Below are 21,946 nucleotides of genomic sequence, written 5' to 3'. Positions count from 1 at the left end.
ACATTGTGTGCTTAATTTACAATTGCAGAGAGATTAGATATTGAATTTTTAAATCTTCTAAAATGAGAAGATATTTCAAATCCTTAACCAAACTGCTCTGCCAATTTTTATAATTAAAAAAATTCATATAACAATTAATTATCTAAAAATGTCATAAGCCTTACTTCCATGATTTTGTATCTCTTGTATCAGTCTCAAAAAAATAGCCTTATCTGCTTTTTTATGACATGGACTTGGAAGTTGGCATGGTTGCAAACTTTTCAACAAGTAATGATAAATATTGCAGTGATATAATGGTAGAACAGAGGAGGTAATCTGCCAGAGATTGCTTTAATAAAACTGTAAATAAGTGCTATTATTTTTCTTTTCTCAAATGATTTATTTCTAATTAACAAAATAACAAAGGTAAGTGTAATTTTGAAAACACAATCATGTTTGATTGCATATGACTTATAAGTGCATTAAAAGGTGTTGATGATAATCTATTCTTGCATAGGCTTAGGCGTCTTATACAGCTCATGAAATGATGATAAGTTCTCTTAGTTAGCGGGTAGGTCATTTAGAATTCTTGTTAGTATCTCATCAAGAACTCTTTTGGGTAGCTCATATACAGTTCTTGTTTTAGTATGGACTGTTTAAATTTCATTATTGATAATTTGATTAGAGTACTTATTCTACAAAAAATTTCAGGGTTTTATTGGGTACTGGCCGAGCTTGTGAAACATTAAAGCCATTGGCATATGATATTCTTGCAAAGGTTATTCAGCATGTTCGATTCAAGGTTTCCTTTAAGCAGGTTAAATGTTTCTCTTCATTATATTTTAATCTGCTTTTATTGACTAATTAATAATGGCTTTTATTTTGTTAGAGTTTGTGGTTTTTTTATTTATTTAATTTCACTCCATTATTTATATTTATTATATTTTTTCGTTATAAACAAAACAAGCTTGGTTTGAAATGCCGATTTCAACGAAAAGCTATGCGGAAGATATTTATCACCATCAAGTTTGTTGATGTTGTGCCTTTGCATGGGTAATATTTTGAAAATTTCTTAAATTTATCTCTAGGCTTTAATTGATTTTAAAAATGAGTTGGTTCGGAATTGAGGAATACATGTTCATTGGATATAAACAAACCTCTAGTAGGAAAAACGTTATATGTTAATTAATTTGAGCAATTAACATATGTTTGTTTTTTATGCCTCAATAGGAAGTTGAGTGAGTATTTATAATTGGAAGCTTTAGTGGGATTTGTTTACATTCAATATCAAGTTTCAACATTCAATGTTCATGTATGAAATTAGGGATGGATAATGAATTGAATTGAGGAATGAAATAGTGTTTTGAAAAATACTACTTGATTATGACATGTTGTGGTTGAATTGATCAAAATGGGTTGTGGTATCAAATTCCAAGTATCTTCCAAGAAATGTAAAATCAAAACCTTTTTTTATTTTTTATTCACAGAAAGCCTTGTTGGGAAATGCAGTGGATTCTTCCCCACATTCATGGATGACATCCATAGCAAACTTTTTAGCATAGACTAGTGCACCTCACCTAGGGGGTTTCAAACCGACCACATATTGGCATTGAACTTGTCAAATGTTCAATAATGTTGGCAACAACCGATTGAGCTCATCCCTCGAGCTTCAAAAATGCTATTTTTATTTAAAACAAATATAATACAAGGGTAGGAATGAGAACAATGAATTGAATGCTCTAACAAATTTCCTTAGGTTTTATTGTGCCTTGATAAAATTACGATAAGAATCCCTTAAATTGGAGGTTGTAATTCTAAATCACATAGACAAATCTTTCTGGAAACACTCATTAAGGGAGACAATAGAAATAAATGTGACTAAACATTCCCTCACACTACATTTCTAAACAATGTACAACATCACCACTTGAATAGAGTAGAAAACCCTTTGATTGTGGAAAGTACGCATGGAATCAACATCACCTAAAAGAACCGCTTTCCAATGGTTTCATTGAATAGAGAATGTCTCTAGAAGGACCAAGAAAGTTCGATCATTTTCAAGAAGTAGGGGGAGTCCAAAATAGGTGACACAGTGTCTCAACGTAACAACAATTTGAAAGATGCTTGAAGGTTATCACCATACAAAGATGATTCGTCCACATGTGTTCCTTGTTTGATGTGCTCCAACTTCTATTCACATAATTATGGAGAGGGATATGCATTCTTAATATGACAAATTTAACTACTTTTGTAGATTCTAATAGGTTATAGAAAAAATATCAAAGTAGGACTTGAAGTAAACTTATTTAGTTTGTGTATCTCATCTATTGGAACTAATTGTTATTGTTGAAATTTGGGCAGCTTCGGGATGAATTTCCTCGAAGGGAAACCCAGCTACTCCAAGGCAAAACCCTAAGGCCCGATATGAAGCCCATCTCACCCCAAAGGAAGAACTCAATTGAGATAAAGAATTATTATTTGACAAAATCTATATTAGTCAAAGAATTTGGTCAAAAGAATTATTTGAGCAAATAATTATATAATTTGACAAATTCAAGTTTAAAATAGTTTCCCTCCAAAAAACCAAAGTCGGCCTCAACAAGGGATTCAAATATCCGCAATCTATTTGTATAAATTGAGACCCTCGAATCTCTTAGTAGAACATCGATCACCATTATTCCTTTTACTCTAAAGGCTCGCATTCTTCTGAGGTTCGATTATCTACTATGGTCTCGCATCACTGAATGGATTTCATCTTTGGCACAAAACTCTCGCTCTCTTGCATAGATGGCTACAGGACTTTTACTCTTGATAGACATATTGTTATGCAACCAGCTCACAAAATAGAAGAAAAGAGAGATCAATGCCTTCAAAATCAGCCTCTTCGAGGGGGCAACCTCCTTTACATTACACAAATGAACAATTCTTGGATGATACAATTGACAAAACCTCCTTTCTATATATAGGAGTGTTAAAATTGGCAACTAGGGCCAAACTCCATGTGGGCCATCTTATTTATGGCAGCTGATATTTTTCTTGGATTCCTCTCATCGAGGTGTAGGATTGATCTAAGGGTCATCCGATTCGGATAAGTATTCATGGAGATATGAATTTGTTTGTGTTATGGGACAATTCGTCATGGTCGGCTAGCAACCAAATAACCCCCACTTGTGCTCAGCGTTTTAGTATAAAAGGAGGTGGCTTGATAGTCATTTGGACACACACTTTACTCTTGATTTTTCTCCACTTGTTTTGGGTTTTAGTGGCAAGAGAAATCTAAGAGGATGAAGCCCTAAACGCAGGACTAGAAGGAGAAACTATACACAGCAAAAGAAGGATGCCCTAGCCACTGTCATTATGAAGCCTAGCCGCAGTCCAAGCAGGGAGATCTAGCACAGTAAAGGAGACCCAACAATTGAGTCTAATGCAGTCTTATCATGCCATAATTCTATACGTTGTTTTGGAAGGGTTTGAGATAGCCCTTAGACGCAACAAAAAGTGATGCCCTAACCATAGTAAAAAGAGGCTCCTAGCCACAACAAAAGCAAGATCATTGAAGGGATATTTATCCATGTTTAGGGGAGTTTCTATACGTAGCAAGGTAGCCCTAATTCGCTATCATGAGGAGGCCTTGACCCATAGTCTTGGAGCCCTAGAGGAAGAGTTATAGCCCAGCTTTGGAGGAGCCATAGCTGATGGAAAAACGTGCCCTAGCCGTAGTCTATACATAGCTAAATGCAGTCACATAGATGATGGCAGAATGCCCTAGCCGCAGCAAGAAGAGACAACGTGGTAAGGTCACTTCAGGATAGCGTGGAGAGCCTATATTAGAGGCTGAGTTGCTGTGGGAGTGTAGATTAGTTTGAGGGATGTTTGAGGGTGCAAACAGGCCCAAGATCAGAGTTGTCTCAAGGATCAAGGAGCTGGAGATTAGGCAGAGTTAAGGAGGCTCCTCGGAGGCCTATCTTGAAGGCAATTCAAGAGCACCGAGATGTTGGAGTAAAGGTAGTTAGGGCACTTCTATTTGAGCCACAGAGAGAGGCTACAACTGCGTGGGAAAAGAGGCTGCGTAGGAGCTGTGTGTAGGGATGTTAGGCCAAGTATCTTCAGGAGCCTAATCAAGGTTGTTTGGACAATAATCAAGGTATGGAAATTTGGTTTTGGGTGAGTTGTAGATGACAGCTGAACTGTGATAGGCAATAGGCCTAATCGATGGATTTGTTAGGACTGTTGCAGCAATCATAACCCAAATCAGTTACCCTGTTCGAAGACATTGACATTGCTATGTGCTAGGCCGCAGGCCATAGCACCATAGCAAGCAACCTTGGTATCTTAGGATGAATGCTGTAAGTATATGACAACGGTATGCATAGTGCAACAGTATGAAAGATGCTTCTCAGTGAGATAGAGTGATGGTGTAGCTCTGTGATGCTAGACATGGTATGATGGTGCAGCGTGGTGCAACACAGTGATAGGTCCCGCATGGTGATGGAGTTACCTTAGAGGATCAGTTGAAGCAACATGCCTTCAACTGAGTTCAATTAAGCTACCTCATGAGACATCTTCTTAGAGAAGATCTATGCTCTTATATTTTCAATTCAAAGTGTTGACTTCTGATGTATATGTACTCTCTCTCTCTCTCTGTGTTGAACTATTGAAGAACATATAAGAAGAATTGATCAAGGGTTTCCCCACATTGGGGTTTGTCCTTGGCTAGCGCCACATCTTGTGTCCTCATGTCTTGGCTTGTCTTCTGCGCTTTATGTTTATGTTCTATCTGCAATTTACTATTATGCTGATGTGATTGCTAATCTGGAAAAGATATTGAGCTAACTAGGAAAATGAAATAAATTGCTCTAAGCATATAGCATACCTAAAATTAACATGGTATCAGAGATGAGGTGAAGACAAAGCCCAAGCAAGAGTGAAACAAAATCACCGAAGACAATTGGGAAAGGACAAAAGGCTCAATGGATTCTTCATCCTTGTTCAAATTCACCAAGGGTGAAGGTGAAGCAGAGAATATTATCAGAATGGCGCAACAGAAGCTTTTGATGGTCAACCTTAAGATCACTTCAATGGGAATTTTGGATCTAAGGGTGGAAGGAAAGGCAGATGCCTTGCTTGTAATAAGTTCATCCATTCTGCGAAGGAGTGTCCGAGTGGTAGGACACATCACCTGATGATAACAATCATTCTAGGGACATCTTCAATGATCAGAGGAATGACAGGTAATGTAGGACATCAAGGAAATGGCCGACTCTTCAAAGAAAGCAAGGAACTCCAGGTATGAAGAATCAAATGTTGTTATATTGGCCTTCTCCTCTAGAGTCACTGGGAATCTGGCTTATTGATTTTAGTTCGTCAAGGCACTTCATTGGATAGAAGGGTGCTCTCTCTAATTTGGTAGAGATGGAAACAATTGTGGGAGATGGAAAGGTATGTGTTTGAAAAAAGAATTTTCAAAGATGCTTTTATTCAGGTTTGGCAATTTGTATCAACTGCAGGAAGTTTGGGACCATGTCGGTTGACACATCTCTCCCATAGCACCGAAGGTATGCTTATTATGAGGCCCTACTCGATGTGAGTCAGATGGTGACAAGGATGCCTGAATTCAAGAAGAGCATGAAGGTACATGTTTGAGATGTATCGGAGGAAAATTTTACAAGGGGACCATTCCCCTTATGTAGCATGTCCACAGGCTTGGAACAACCCAAGGGGTTTGAGATTTATGATTGGGAATATCATGTATGTAGCTGGAATAAAGCTCGCTATAGCTTGAAGCAAAACACCCCGGGCTTGATATGAGAGGATTAATAGCTGTCTGAGGAAGCTGAGATTCACTAGGAGTGAAGTCGATCCAAACCATTGCTTGAAGGTTGTGGATGATAAACCTCTCATACTGGCACCTTATGAGGATGACCTCTTCCTGACTGGTGCAGACCCTCTCATTTGCAAAAGTAAGAGGGAGTTGGATTCCAGATTTGGAATGGTAAACTGCAAGCCCGTGACTACCTTGATGGAGCTTAACTTTCAGAAGTTATGTGGTAGTGATGCGGGACCTGATTTGGGAAATGCCTCAGAGTTTCATAAACTCATACTAGCATTGATGTTCTTGGTGAACTCCCATTTGGATATATGTTTTTTAGTTAGCATGTTGAGCTCATATATGGATGAGCCTCATTGGATTGGTGCCAAGAATCTTTTGAGATATTTTCGGGGCACAATCTCTCATGGATTGAGATACACTGCCGGAAATATGAAGCTGCATGATTATTCGAATACTGACTGAGCAGGCAGTGTGGAGGATCACAAGAGCACTTTTGAGTGTTGGTTCTCTTTGGGTTCTGCTACGATATCCTGGATGAGCTGGAAGTAGAAGACGGTTTCTTTGAGCACCGTTGAGACCGAATACAAAGCTACGAGTATGACCTCGTGTGAAGCTGCCTAGTTGAGGAAGCTCTTTAGTGAGCAGTTTGGACACATGATGGATACCACTATGATCTTTTGTGACAACCAGAGGGGGATTTGTTGTTGGGAAATCTTGTATTCTATGATCGCTCCAAGCATATAGACATCAAGTACCACTTTATCTGTGATATGGTACATCGATGAGCAAGAAGGATCCATCATATTGGGATTGATGTGCAGGTTGCTGACATTCTGTCGAAGCCCCTGGGAAAGGTCAAATTTGTGACTTTTGGAGAATGATTAGGATTCATGGAGAGACTCTCTCCGAAGGGTCCTATATGATATGGAAATTGAGATCTAGGAGATCTGGGGGGCTTGGGGGTACATTGTGGAGCGATGAGCAACCATAGGGTAAGTGGTCCAGCCTTCCCCTAGTGATTTACATAGGGTGAGTGGTTCAACCTTCCCCTAATGATTTACAGGGTGAGTGGTTCAGCCTTCTCCTGGAATACCCCTTGCGACATGTATGTAGGATGAGTGGTTCATCCTGCTCCTACTGAGACATCTTACCCATGCAGTCTGGGACTCATGGGAAGTACCTCTCATCTGGCCAATGAGCAGGAAAATGAGGATAGGGACCATAGTAGTACCGATGGACGCATCGTGTTACTACCGTACTCCCTATGCTAGGATGATATTGATCTAGGATCAATGAAACTAACTTCGGGTCAATATGAGTGGTTTGAGACACTCTCTTGTGATATTGATCTGGGATCAATGAAACTGACTTCGGGTTAGTATGAGTGGTTTGAGACTCTCTCTTGTGATATTGATCTGGGATCAATGAAACTGACTTCGGGTCAGTATGAGTGGTTTGAGACACTCTCTTGTGATATTGATCTGGGATCAATGAAACTGACTTCGGGTCAGTAAGAGTGATATAACTCACTCTCTTTTGGAACTGATCTGGGATCAGTAAGAGTGGTATGACACACTCTCTTCATATGGGACTGACTTCGGGTCAGTAGAGAATGGTATGAGACATTCTCGATCAATTCTTCTTTTTCATGGTTCAGCAGAGCAGAGCAAAGTAGTGCAGGGCACTGATGCCAAAGATAGTACAGTTTGGAAGATGGATTAGCAGATGGAGTTCTCCCTAGTTGAGAGGGAGTGTTAAAATTGGCAACTAGGGCCAAACTCCATGTGGGCCATCTTAATTATGGTAGCTGATATTTTTCTTGGATTCCTCTCATCGAGAGGTGTAGGATTGATCTAAAGATCATCTGATTCCGATAAGTATTCATGGAGATATGAATTTATTTGTGTTATGGGATAATTCGTCAAGGTCAGCTAGCAACCAAATAACACCCACTTGTGCTCAACGTTTTAGTATAAAAGGAGGTGGCTTGATAGTCATTTAAACACACACTTTACGTTTGATTTCTCTCCATTTGTTTTGGGTTTTAGTGGCAAGAGAAATCTAAGAGGATGAAGCCCTAAACGCAAGTCTAGAAGGAGACACTATACGCAGCAAAAGAAGGCTGCCCTAGCCATTGTCATTATGAAGCCTAGTTGCAGTCCAAGCAGGGAGATCTAGCATAGTGAAGGAGACCCAACAACTGACTCTAATGCGGTCTTATCGTTCCCTAGCTAAACGCAATCATGCCCTAATTCTATACGCTGTTTTGGAAGGGTTTGAGACAACCCTTAGACGCAACAAAAAGGGATGCCCTAACCGTAGTCAAAAGAGGTTCCTAGCCACAGCAAAAGAAAGATCATTGAAGGGAGATCTATCCACGTTTAGGGGAGTTTCTATACGTAGCAAGGTAGCCCTAATCCACTATCACGAGGAGGCATTGAACCCGCAATCTTGGAGCCCTAGAGGAAGAGTTATTGGCCAGCTTTGGAGGAGCCATAACTGATGTAAAAACGTGCCCTAGCCATAGTCTATACATAGCTAAATGCAGTCATAGAGATGATGGAAAAATGCCCTAGCGTGCAGTAAGAAGAGACAACTTGGTAAGGTCACTTCATGGCAACGTGGTAAGGTCACTTCAGGACAACATGGTGAGCCTAGATTAGAGGTCGAGTTGTTGTGGTAGTGCAGATTAGTTTGAGGGCTATTTGAGGGTGCAAACAGGTCCAAGATCAGAGCTATCTCAAGGATCAAGAAGCTTGAGATTAGGCCGAGTTAAGGAGGCTCCTTGCAGGCCTATCTTGAAGGCAATTCAAGAGCACCAAGATGCTAGAGTAAAGGAAGTTAGGGCACTTCTATTTGAGCTACATAGAGAGGTTACTACTGTGTGGGAAAAGAGGCTGCGTAGGAGCTGTGTGTAGGTTTGTTAGTCCAAGTATCTTCAGGAGCCTAATCAAGGTTGTTTGGACAACAATTAAGGTCAGGAAATTTGGTTTTGGGTGAGCTGTAGATGACAGCTGAATTGTGATAGGCAGCAGGCCTAATCGATGAATCTGTTAGGACTATTGCAACAATCGTAACCCAAATCAGTGACCCTGTTTGAGGACATTGGCATTGCTATGTGCTAGGCCATAGGCCATAGCACCATAGCAAGTAACCTTGGTATCTTAGGATGAATGCTGTAAGTATATGACAGCGGTATGCATAGTGCAGCAGTATGAAAGATGCTGGTCAGTGAGATACAGTGATGGTGCAACATGGTGCATCTTTGTGATGCTGGACATGGTATGATGGTGTAGAATAGTGCAGCACAATGATAGGTCCCGCATGGTGATGGAGTCACCTTGGAGGATCAGTTGAAGCAATGCCTTCAACTGAGTTCAGTTAAGCTACCTCATGAGACATCTACTTAGAGAAGATCTATGCTCTTATCTTGTCAAGTCAAAGTGTTGACTTTTGATGTATATGTACTCTCTCTTTCTCTCGATTGAACTATTGAAGAACATATAAGAAGAATTGATCAAGGGTTTCTCCACATTGGGGTTTGTCCCTGGCGAGCGCCACATCTTGTGTTTTCTTGTCTTGGCTTGTCTTCTACGACTTATGTTTGTGTTCTATCTGCAATTTTTATGAACATAAATTATGTAAAAATAAATAAAAATAGATAATAAATAATAATCATAAAAATATAAATATAATAATAAATAAAAGTAAATTAACTAATGGTTAGTTAGTTAATAATGAAAGGCATGTCTTAGAGACATGCCTATTTGTGAAAGGGTACTTACCTTGCTATACATACATGACCCTCATTCTCATTTGTACTCATTCTATCGTCAATTCTTTTATTCAATTTACAATTACAATCACTGCCTTACCATGCATGTCTTTGTTTACGAAGTATTTTAAGTATTTCCACTGCATATACGACTTTTGGTCGTTACATTGGTATCAAAGTTGTTCGATCCTCTAGTCGCTCAACCGCTGCACAAATTTGTGTTCTCTGATCTAGGTCTTTGACCGTCAAATTCATCAACATTGTTTTCGTTGAAGCATATCGCTACAAGAATTTGGAGTTTCTCCATTTCGCTATCAAGCATTTGACCATTCAATAATAATAGTAATAATAATAATATATATATATATATATATATATATATATATATATATATATATATATATATGGAGAGAAAATAAAAAGTCAAAAAACAAAGATTAAAAAGAAATAAAGAAAAAAAAACAAATTAAAAAGAAAAATAAAATAGAATAAGTACATATAAAGATTACAATTTTTTTTTTAAATAAATAAAAAAAAGGGTTATACATTATTGATAAAAAGTGCATGATAAAGTTAAGAGACAATATTTCCAAATATATTTAAAACTTATGTATGAGAAGAAATAATATTATCTTGATTCTTCATTAAGTGGTTGACAAGCCCGTGGTTTTAGAAACCCATGATAATTGCCCATGGTATTTTAGAAGTAAAAGAGAAACAAAATGAGTACAAAATCTCTTTATGTGAATGGTAAGTTTTACTTTTACGTGGAAAATGTTAACGGAGGTTTTAGAAACCAACACATGGTATTTAAAAAGTAAAAGAAAAACAAAGGGAATACAAAATTTCTTTATGTGAATGGTAAGTTTTACTTTTTACTTGGAGAACATTAACCGAGTCAAAAGTACATAAGTGAACAAATATTTTATAATATACACCAAAGGTGAATAGCCACGTTTCACTAGGGTTGTAACTTTTCAAAAAGAAAAAAAATATTATAAATAAAAGATATATAAAGAGAAGTATTATATTATAAAGGGGTATTTAAAGAAAAATTCAAGTCATAAAATTATTGAAAATATATACAAGTACAAAACAGGTATTATTAGAAAAGGTTACATAAGGAGAAAATATCAATTAAGAGTTTACGTTAGAGTGAAGTTGAATTAAAGTTTAAAGAGTTATATGAAATTTAAAAAATAAATACGAAGGACAATAAGATATTTAAAAGAAGTCAATTGAAACAATATTTAAATATTGTTTTTAAAGTACAAAAGGAAAAAAAACGTAAGTAGAATTATATAAAAAGAATACAAAGGATTTTTGAAATATTAAGGATAATAGGAAATTGGATTAAAAGAGTTTTGAAGAATTATAAAAATTAATATATTAAAAAGACACTTTTAGAGGAGGCTTGAAGTACAAAGTCCAAAGGAACTTTAAATATAATACTTTAAGTCATCTCGACAAAACAAATGGGGGCAATCATTGAAAGAAAAATGATGGAGATCGATTCTAAAATGACGAAGTAAGAAAGGTTTTCCTATAATGGTCTTTCAGTTACAGATCACAGAGTAATTACATTAAAATGAAGTATCAAAGGAAGAGAAATTAATGTCGCCATCAGCCCAAGCAATGATAAAAATTATATCAACATCAACTTGGAAAATCAATTATTAATTCCAAAGCTAAGCATTGGTGTAAAGAAAAACATTTTTGACCAAAACGAGTATAAAATTAGTGATCTACAAGTGACAATAGGTCATTATGACTACATATTTCAATTTCATGTTGTAAGGACGGATAAAAACACTGACATCATACTCGGTCAACCTTGGTTTAAGGATTTGGGTACATTCATGTTAAACATAAAGAAACAAGTTTTGACGTTTCCTTATAAAGGGAAGATGGTCATGTTTCGAGACATAACAAGTAAATCAAAATCAATAATATCGTCATTAGAAGACCTTACGAATATCTCAGATTTGAATTTCAAGATAAGGAAAAAACTATATCATAGAAGCAAAAAGAGTTTGAAGAAGTCATCTGTAGCAAAGACGAAGAAATTTCGCGCCTCAGAGATCACCAAGAAAAGCTACTCGAACAAGTCAAGAAAGCTAAAACATCAAAGAAAGAACTCAAGGAGCGTTTATTAGAACAAGAAGAAGAAAATTTACGTTTAAAGAGCCTTAACCAAACATTAGTAGAGCAAATCAAGTGTTTAAAAGACGAGAAGCGTGAAGGCCAAAATAAAGTTGACTCAGAGAATGAGGAATGCTTAGGTCTCAAAAATCATAATCAAAATCTGCTCAAACAGATTAAAAAACTTGAGGACAAAAAGAAGTCATTAACGAATAGGTTCAAAGAACTTATCGCAAAGGAAGCATCAAAATCTCCAGATGTAGCGGTCCAAATTGAAGAAACAGAGATCAAGACAACTAATCTCGCAGTTTAGGCAAATCCAAACCCTATTGAAGTAAAAACGTATTCAGAACTTGTCGTTCAAACAGAGGACACCGCAAATAAGGATTCAGTAGTTAAGTCAACAACAAATGTTAAAGGAAGTTCAAACAAGGCAAACTCCTTATTTACATCCGAATCACAAGAGTAAACACCTTAATCAATCTACAAATCTGTATCACTCAGAACATAAACAACAAACTTATGTTACAAAGAATATTGAAGTGAGCTCAATTCAGTCTACTGATAACAATTTGTTACAAAATTCTAGTGATCAGAAGATTCTACAGAAGGTTAATCTAGGATGGTCTGATCCATTCTCAGTAAGACAATTTTATATATCACTCCAAGGATCATATCAACTTGTATCGACAAAGATGATTGTTCCGAGACTAGAATACATTCGTAGCAAAAAAATATATCAATTATAAGACATTCGTAGTAGAAAAGAGATGAATCCCTTTCATCAACAAGCTTTGAGGACAAAGCTTTTTGAAGAAGGCGGCAATGTTATGAACATAAATTATGTAAAAATAAATAAAAATAGATAATAAATAATAATCATAATAATATAAATATAAAAATAAATAAAAGTAAATTACCTAATGGTTAGTTAGTTAATAATGAAAAGGCATGTCTTAGAGACATGCCTATTTGTGAAAGGGTACTTACTTGGCTATATATACAAGACCCTCATTCTCATTTGTACTCATTCTATCATCGATTCTTTTATTCAATATACAATTACAATTACTGCCTTACCATGTCTGTCTTTGTTTATGAAGTATTTTAAATATTTTCGTTGCGTATACGACTTTTGGTCTTTACAACAATTTACTATTATGTTGATGTGATTGCTAATCTGGAAAAGATATTGAGCTAACTGGGAAAATTGAAATAAATTGCTCTAAGCGTAGAACATACCTAAAATTAACAAGGAGTCTAAGGGGTCACAATATAATCAAAGCCGACATAACAATAATAATATAAGGGCACAACAATAACAATAGTGGGATTTTGTGGGGCACAATAATAACAATAGGTAACAATACGGGTACAACAATAACAATAAGGGCTACAATGACAATAGTAATGGGGGAATCACTAGTATTATAGGGACCAAACATGCCCCTCTCCTTCAAAAAAGTGTTGTCCTCAATGCTTGAATAGTTCTGGATTCTTCTGTATAAAATTCTCACCCTCCCATGTGGAATCTTTAGTGGGTAAGTTCTTCCTCTTGATGAGATACTTCGAAATTGATCGATTTCGTAGTTGTCCAGTTCTTGTTTCTGTGACTGCTTCAGGTTCTAATATGGTTTTTCCTTCCTCGTCAAGTTTTGGAAATATTGTTTGAACTCGCAGTTTGTCACCTATAAACTTCTTTAAACATGAAACATGGAAAACTGGGTGCACTAGGGAAGCTGCAGGAAGCTCCAATTTGTATGCCATAGTACCAATCTTTTGCAACACCTTGTACGAACCATAATAGTTTGGTGATAATTTATTATCCTTCTTAGCTTGCTTGAGGGACATTTGTTTATATGGTTGAAGCCGTAGGAATACCCAGTCACCTACATCAAAAACATTTTCACTTCAATGTTGATCTGTCTGTTGTTTCATTCTATTCTGCACCAAAGTGAGGTTATCCTTTAAGAGTTGGAGAACTTGTTGTTGATGCTCGATGTGATCTTCCACTGCTTGAACCTTAGAAGTTTCTCTTAATTATGATGTGATGGATGGTGGATGATATCCATAAAGTGCCATAAATGGGGTCATTTTTGCTGTAATATGGAAGGAAGTGTTATACCACCATTCAGCCAGAGGCAATCATTTGACCCATTGTGTTTTTTTATCAGATACAAAGCGACGAAGATATCCGTCCAAACATTTGTTTACTATCTCAACCTGCCCATCAGATTGAGGATGATGAGATGAGTTATGAGCTAATTGAGTACCAAGACAAGAAAATAATTTTGTCCAAAAATTTCCAATGAAAATGGGATCTCTGTTGCTTACAATAGTCTTTGGGTTTCCATGTAGCTTTTGAATTGTTTCCATAAATGCAACAAAAATTGTACCTGGCTTTAAATGGATGCGATAATGCACAAAATTGTGCATACTTGGTAAGTCTGTCAACTACCACCATGATGACACTCTTTCCTTCGGACTTGGGTAAGCCTATGATAAAATCCATTGAAACCTCCTCCCAATGTTGGCTTGGAATGGATAAAGGTTGTAATAGACTTGGAGTCTTAATTGTTTCAACTTTATTTTGTTGGCAAACCAAACATTTCACCACAAACTTTTGAATATCCGATTTAAGGCCATCCCAAAAAAAATCCTTCTAAACACTGTGGTAAGTTTTAAAAATCCTGAGTGCCCTCCTAAGGGAGAGGTGTGCGATTCCATAAGAATCTTTTGTTTGAGTTGGGAATTCTTACATAGGTATAAGCGATTTTTGTACCATAACGAATCATTTTTCCAGCTAAATGTATGAGATGTACTGAGATCTTGTTGTAACTTTTGAATGAGTGCCCACACTTCTTTGTCATTCTTCCATTCATCCCTTGCTTCGTTTATCCAATCTGGTTGGATAATAGAAATGACACAAAGCAATGCTTCCACATCCTCATCCTTTCTTGAGAGCGCATCTGCCACAACATTTTGCTTCCCTTTTTTGTGGATGATTTCAAAGTCATAACCCAACATATTTGTGACCCATTTTAGCTGCTCTTCTGAAGATAATCTTTGTTCTAAAATGTATTTAAGACTATCATGATCCGTTTTTACCTTGAAGTGTCTTCCCATTAGGCGGGGTCGCCATTTCTTAAGTGCATGTAGTATTGCCAACATTTCATTCTCATAAATAGCTTTGTGTAAATACTTTCCTTTGATTGGACGACTTTCAAAAGTAATGGGTCTTTCTTCTTGCATTAAAACAACACTAATTCCATTTCCCGAGGCATCACATTCCACAATAAAGGTTTTTGTGAAGTCTAGCATAGCTAAGACCAGTGCTTGGCTCATAGCCTCTTTAAGATGTTCAAAGGCCTTCGTTGCTTCTGGAGTCCATGAAAATGCATCTTTCTTCAATAATGTTGTTAGAGGTGCTGTTATTCGCCCATAATTCTTAACAAACTTGCGATAATACCTTGTCAACCCGAGAAATCCTCGTAGATGCTTTATGGATGTGGTGATTTTACATTCCTTAATGGCTTTAATTTTGCTAGGGTCTACCTTCACACCTTCATGAGATACAATATGACCCAACGATTCCACCTCTTGTACTCCAAAGAAACATTTGGAGCTTTTTGCATATAATTGTTTCTCCTCTAATTGTTTGAGCACCCTATCAACATGTTGAACATGATCCTTCCAAGACTTGATTTAGATTAGTATATTATCAAAAAATACTAACACAAATTTTCTAAGGAAGGGTTTGAAAATGGAATTCATAAAACTTTGAAATGTAGAAGGTGCATTGGTAAGGCCAAAAAGCATGACTAAAAGGTCATAATGACCCTCATGATTTCTAAATGTTGTTTCTAGAATGTCTTCAGTCATCATTATGATTTGATGATATCCTGAACGAAGATCCAACTTGGTGAAGTAAATTGATCCATGCAATTCATCCAATAATTCATCAATGACAGGAATGGGAAATTTATCTTTAATAGTGAGCTTGTTGTGCTCCCTATAATCCTGACACATGCACCATGACCCATCATTCTTGTGCACCAATATTACTGGAGCAGAGAAAGAACTTTGACTAGGTTGAATTATACCAGCCTCTAGCATTTCTACAACCATACGTTCAATTTCACCCTTTTGGGCATAGGGATATCTGTAAGGCTAAATGTTCGGAAGAACACTTCCTGGAATCAAATGAATAGCATGATCATGATCACGAATAGGTGGGAGACCTTTGGGAGTCTCAAATACCTTGTAATGATTGTCCAAGACTTTTTGGAGAGCTGGAGAAATAGATGATTTCGATGTGGAAACCTCTAGTGAACATAATTGTGCAATTATGCCTCGTTGTTTTTTCTTTAGAATATTTTTCGTTATGTTAGAGTTGATTATCTTTCCCGGTTTCCCTGTGATACCCCTTAATTCAACTTTCTTTCCTTCCAAAGAAAATTTCATGAAAAGTTCTTGAAAATTAAAAGCTATTGTACCCAAGGATTGTAGCCATCAGACTCCTAGTAAAACATCAACACCACCCATTGGAATGGAAAGCATTTGGCTATTCAATACATATTCTTCCAATTGTTGTGGTGTCAACCATGTAGGTTGTAGAAGGCTAGGGGCAACAACACTTCCATCTTTATAGTTGTGAGTGGTAGGTTTCCTTGTTGCCATAAGTTTGCTTTCCATTTTTCTTTCCAACCGGAATGCTTTATCCAATGAATCAAGTTTCCAAAGGTGAACCTCATGTTGGATGTTATCATTTAAAGTCCCTATGAACACATCAATCCTATGCTCCTTTGGAATATCTTTTATCCTTATATTGGAAGTCCTCAATGTGCTCCATCATTGAACCCTTTCGTTTGAGATTTATCAGTTGGTTAAAAAAGTGTTGCTTTTTGTATTATCTTAATGTGCTATCGTTTTTCTGTGAAAATTGCCCAAGTGACAATTTGTTTATGAGAGAAAAGCCATCGATACCATACAAACTGATTTTGTTCCAAATATAAAGTTGCAATGTGTACCTTTTGTGTGTTTTGCACATTATGGAGATCGAAATATTGTTCCATCTGTCGTATCCATGTTACAAGATCCTTGCCATCAAACTTCCTCATATCGATCTTTGGAACACAGTGGGTCTTCAATCCACGTTAGAGTCTATGAAATCATGATTAACATTTCTTTTGTTCTCATGAGTTTCTTTTACTACCCTTTCGCCATTAGTAAGCATTTTTTGTAGCAACTTTGTCAAATCTGTCTTCAAATATTCCATGTTTCCTTTAAGTTTTTCTTCTATACCATCCATATTAGCTTCCACGCCATCCATCTTAGCTTCCACACCTTTCTTTAAACTATCCATCTTAGCTTCTGTTACTTTTTGTGAGAGTGAATTTTGTTGCACTTGGTCTCGTAATTTTGATATATCATGTTGCAGTTCTTTCTCTTCTTCATGAGTCATGCTAGAGATTTTAGGTTGCTTACTAGGTATTTCCATTTTCTTTCTTCGGGACATAAATTAATGATAATAATGCTTCACTATGCCCTTTGAATTTTTTCAAACTAATTTTTTAGACCAAACTTATGCAAAAAAAACCTACACACATTTTTTCACTTTGTAGGATCTCGATATTGAATCTGCTGTACCTCTGTAATTACGGATCTCCAAGGTTAGAAATTGCGTCTTGTAGTGGCCTTTTGAGTCCTCTTTCCAACCCCACAAGTCTGATCAAGATTGGATTCTCCATGGAAGAGATGCCAAATCTCCCACGATGACCTTGTTGTCGCACAGATTGACACGACAACGCTCAGACCGAGGGCTGTCACTATAATCCCCGATCTCTCCGTTTAAGCCTGTCTCCCACGGCTAAGGGGGGTAGACCCTATGAAGTGACGAAGACCAACTGTCGACCAGTTGGTTGGGAGACACGATATGATAAGCACTAAATGGATTTTGTGAAGTTAAAAGACCAGTGCCTTATGAGATTGATGTTTAAACGATTACTTGCTAGATGATGTAAAAATATAAACCATGAACAACAATCATTTGTCATCAAATAACTAGAACAGTGCAAGATATCTGTTAAAACCACAAAGTTCTTATAATGACCAAAGCTCAATGACGATATCCAGTAACTAAATTTTTTGAAGAGATGAATGCTTTAAACAACCACGCAAATCATGAATCATTAACCAGATATCACATTCATGCAGCTAAATCTTCAAGATGATCATTCGTGTGCATAAATTGAAAATTTAAATCCCCAGCATGAAAAATATGACGTGATAATGTCCCGAGAAAAACTGAATCTGGAAAAAATTTCCCACAATATATTTTATGCTTTTCAAATACGGCAAAATATTTTAGGCTAAAACTAAATAAAATCTAAATCTATACTTAAAATTTTTTTTTTTGAAATAATTTTTTTTTTTTTTATGATTTTTTAAATTTATGAAATCTAACTATTAAAAATCAAAATAAAATAAATCAAAGGTTAAATTTCTAAACCCTAACAATACATTTTTTAAAATCCTAAAATAAAAGCCCAAAAACTAATTAAAATAAAATTTAAACGTTAAACCTAAGTTAAAGTTAATAATAAAATTAAAAAAAAAAAATTAATATACACATCAAAAATCTACAATGCATCGAATTTCATTTTATTCTTGAAATTTTATAAAGGAAAACAAAAAACTGAAAATGGATCTACGATATTTCAAATAAAGGCGTAAATAAAATAAAGGGAAACTGAGACTTTGTTTAATAATCACCTGAGCATTGCTGGATGGAAAGATTTCGATTGAAATCGAATTTCTTACCTGGAGAGGAACGGTTCATGTTGAAAGGCTTTCAAACGATGCGTCTCTTACCTGATGCTTACACACAGCATGTCCGCGTACACATCAGAAATTACCTTACGCCACTGTTTGAAGCTTGCAGCCTCCAGCAACCAGACGGCGGTGATTGAATAAAACGCGTGGGTATTTTCAGGTTTGAGGCCGACGCTGCTATCCAAATCGTAATACCTGCGGGTCGATTTTGAAGACGTGGTCACCAAGGTCGCTGCCGAGGTGGACAACGGGCCCTGCGCTTATTATGTGGGAGCTGAAGGTGCCGGGATTTTATAAAAATGGTTCACAATGGCATTGAGTATGGAGACCTGCGATTGATCTCTGAGGCCTATGATGTGCTCAAATATGTCGGGGTTTTTGACAAATGAGGAGCTGTCAGAGACCTTTGCAGAGTGGAACAGAGGTGAGCTCGAGAGCTTTTTAGTTGAGATAAATGCAGATATTTTCACTGCATAAGGAATGAAGACTGGATGCAGGGATCCGAGGAAGCTGTGCGGATATGGCATCTACGTGATGGATGAGAAGAGACACTGTGCAGGTTTTGAAATTGCTACGTGGACAACTGGAACAGTTACGCCATGTAAAATTGATGACTGAGTGAGAATAGATTTGCAGGTTGGGCAGCTGAAGATGGCAGCAGAAGAGATTCAAATCCAATAACTTGATCACAAAATTTTCAATCTTTCCCGCTCCAGAAACCCTGAAGAATTTCTCAAAACCCTGTACCCTTTAACAGTCAGAACGACGCAGATAAACCTTGGAAATCTTCAGAAACCCTGCAACTTGGAATGAAAAATCACCCGAAAATGATATGTGCATAAGATAAAAACTGAAAACCCTAAACCCAACAAAAATTTACAGTATTTACAAACTGAAAGCTCTTCAGAAGCCAGATTTATCAATAATCACAGTAATATTATCATAATTTAATTTTAATGTAAAATGCTTCAGAAAACCCTGCATGCATTCATAAAAAAAGATATTTCGAATGATAAGCTCAGGATCAAGAACTGGCTGGCTCTTTCAGAAAACACAACCCAAGAGTTGGTTGGTTCAGCCGAGAACTTCCCCTAACGCCCGGTAATCTAAAAAAAGATTTCCTGCACAGCTTAAAATCAACCATCAACATAGAAGGAGAAAACAATAGTGAAACCCCGATCAAATGGAGATATCTACCACTATATTTCAGAATCTAAACTATCATTCAAACCCCAAAGATCAGACAAGATACCTGTGCCTAGATCAATCTTCATTAAGCTATCATTAATGGCTGAAAATAAAATTATGCAGAACAAATAGAGCAATCTTACAGCGTTTTCAGAAGAGTAACACCAACAAGATTTTTAACCCCAATGTCTTCTTTATTGCACAAAAAATGAACTACAAGAGAGCTTCTTCAGCACAAGACTCACAGATCCAATGATCTCAAAAGACCCCTAGCACCCTATTTAAAGGAAAAGATCCCAACGACTAGTTCGAGTGATCCATGTCGAAATGATCTCGACCGTCGATGAGAATCAAGATATCTCTTAATCTCATCCGTCGAATTAGTTAATTCATTAAAAATGAAAATTTGCATTTATTTACTCAAAAATATTATTATTTTATTATTTTTAGGGTTTTTGTTTTTATTTTTATAATTTTTCTTTAATTTTTTATTTTTTTTTATTATTTGTTTAAAATTTTTTCAATTTTTAATTTTTTAATTTTTTAATTAAATGGATCCTCGAACTTAGCCTTTGGAAAAATCACCTAGGACCTAGGACTTAAGACTTAAAACTTATGAGGGGATTAAAACATTTTCTAACCCTCAAGACACTTTACATCATGACTTTTACAACTTTACATCTTAAGGGGAAAAACCCATTTGACATAGACCCTCATAAACCACCCAGTTCTGCGACATAACTATAATCTAGCAGATTAACACACTAGGATTCTCCTAAGATTCTAGTGACAAAATCCATCCCGGATTTGGGGTTAGGCTGAAGGAAAACTCTGCCGATCATGGATCGGTGAGACGAAAAACCTTCCGGGACGTAGATTATCACTTAGAAAATTAGGTCCACCTAGGCAATTTACAGACATGACTCATATCTGCTAAGATTATTTACAATTTATACATGCAGACTGGGTTTACAACATAAATTGATCAAGCTGTCGATGATTGCAGAATGGCACAGACATGTCGATCAAGCGCTACCCCTTTTTTGCAAAGAAAAGGGGGTGCATTGCTATGGGCAGTTGACCGGTAGTGGTCAACAGACTTGATTATAGACTAGTTTAGTAGAGCGAACTTGTACAAAGTGCCATGTGTCATTGTTTCAACCTTAGGACCTGAAACTGATACACAAAAAACTACAGGGTGTCATCTTTTTGTAACCTTTTACCAAATTTTAATCTAATGCTTAGAGAGAGTTATAATGATTTTTCCCAGGTCACCTGTTTGAGATATAATTCGGGAGCCTACAAAAACCCTGACTTCCTTGGATCATATCTCCAAAAATATAGCGAGACAAGATCTGAAATTCGGACCCAAGGTTCAGTGAGATTGCGGCTCAAATGGGGTTTTTTTAAGCTTCTGAAACATCGCAGAAAAAAGTTATAGTGAAAATTCCACAATGATTTGTTTGGAGCAACGAAACCCTAGAATCCAAACCTCTGATACCAAATGTTATGCAACCAACTCACAAAATAGAAGAAAAGAGAGATCAACGCCTTCAAAATCAGTCTCTTCAAGGGGGCAACCTTCTTGACATTACACAAATGAAAAGTTCTTGGATGATACAAATGAAAAAACCAGTGTTCCACGGGGACTCGCTCCCCCCCCTAGGGGTCTAGTTTCCTCGCTCCCCCGCGCTCCGGGGACTTGGGGACGAGTAGGGGACGTTTCCCCGCGCTCCCAAAATGGAGGAAACTCAGGGGGACGTGCCAGGGAAACGTTTCCCTTCCCTGAGGGGACGTTTCCCCACGCTCCCAAAAAAATGGCTTTGCTTATAGTTTATGATTTAATAGACCTAAAGTGGTACAAAGCTACTCATGTTTTGTATGGGGATAACGTCTTGTGCTGTCTTTTGGTTTCAAAAAGCGTTATTTTATAGGGTCAGTATCATGGAAATTTGCTGGACCATATAGCACGTACATGATTTTCCCTTTTAAAACTTCTCCTTTTTTTCTCAAGTGATGGCTGGATTACAGTGGGGAGATAACTGGAGTGATAGGCAAAGAATATGAGACATTCAGTTTGTTTTTTATTTGCATGACATTTGACATACAAACTATGGAAGGAGCACCTATGCCATGTGGGAAATAATTGGGTGGACTATAGACTAACATGCGTTTACTGCAAGCATGACAAAATACTA

This window comes from Pinus tabuliformis, chromosome 4_1, assembly GCF_031772625.1.
Source record: "Pinus tabuliformis cultivar Carrire ecotype Pingquan chromosome 4_1, CPIR1, whole genome shotgun sequence".
Classification (NCBI taxonomy): domain Eukaryota; kingdom Viridiplantae; phylum Streptophyta; class Pinopsida; order Pinales; family Pinaceae; genus Pinus; species Pinus tabuliformis.
Note: the sequence above shows the minus strand (reverse complement) of the source record.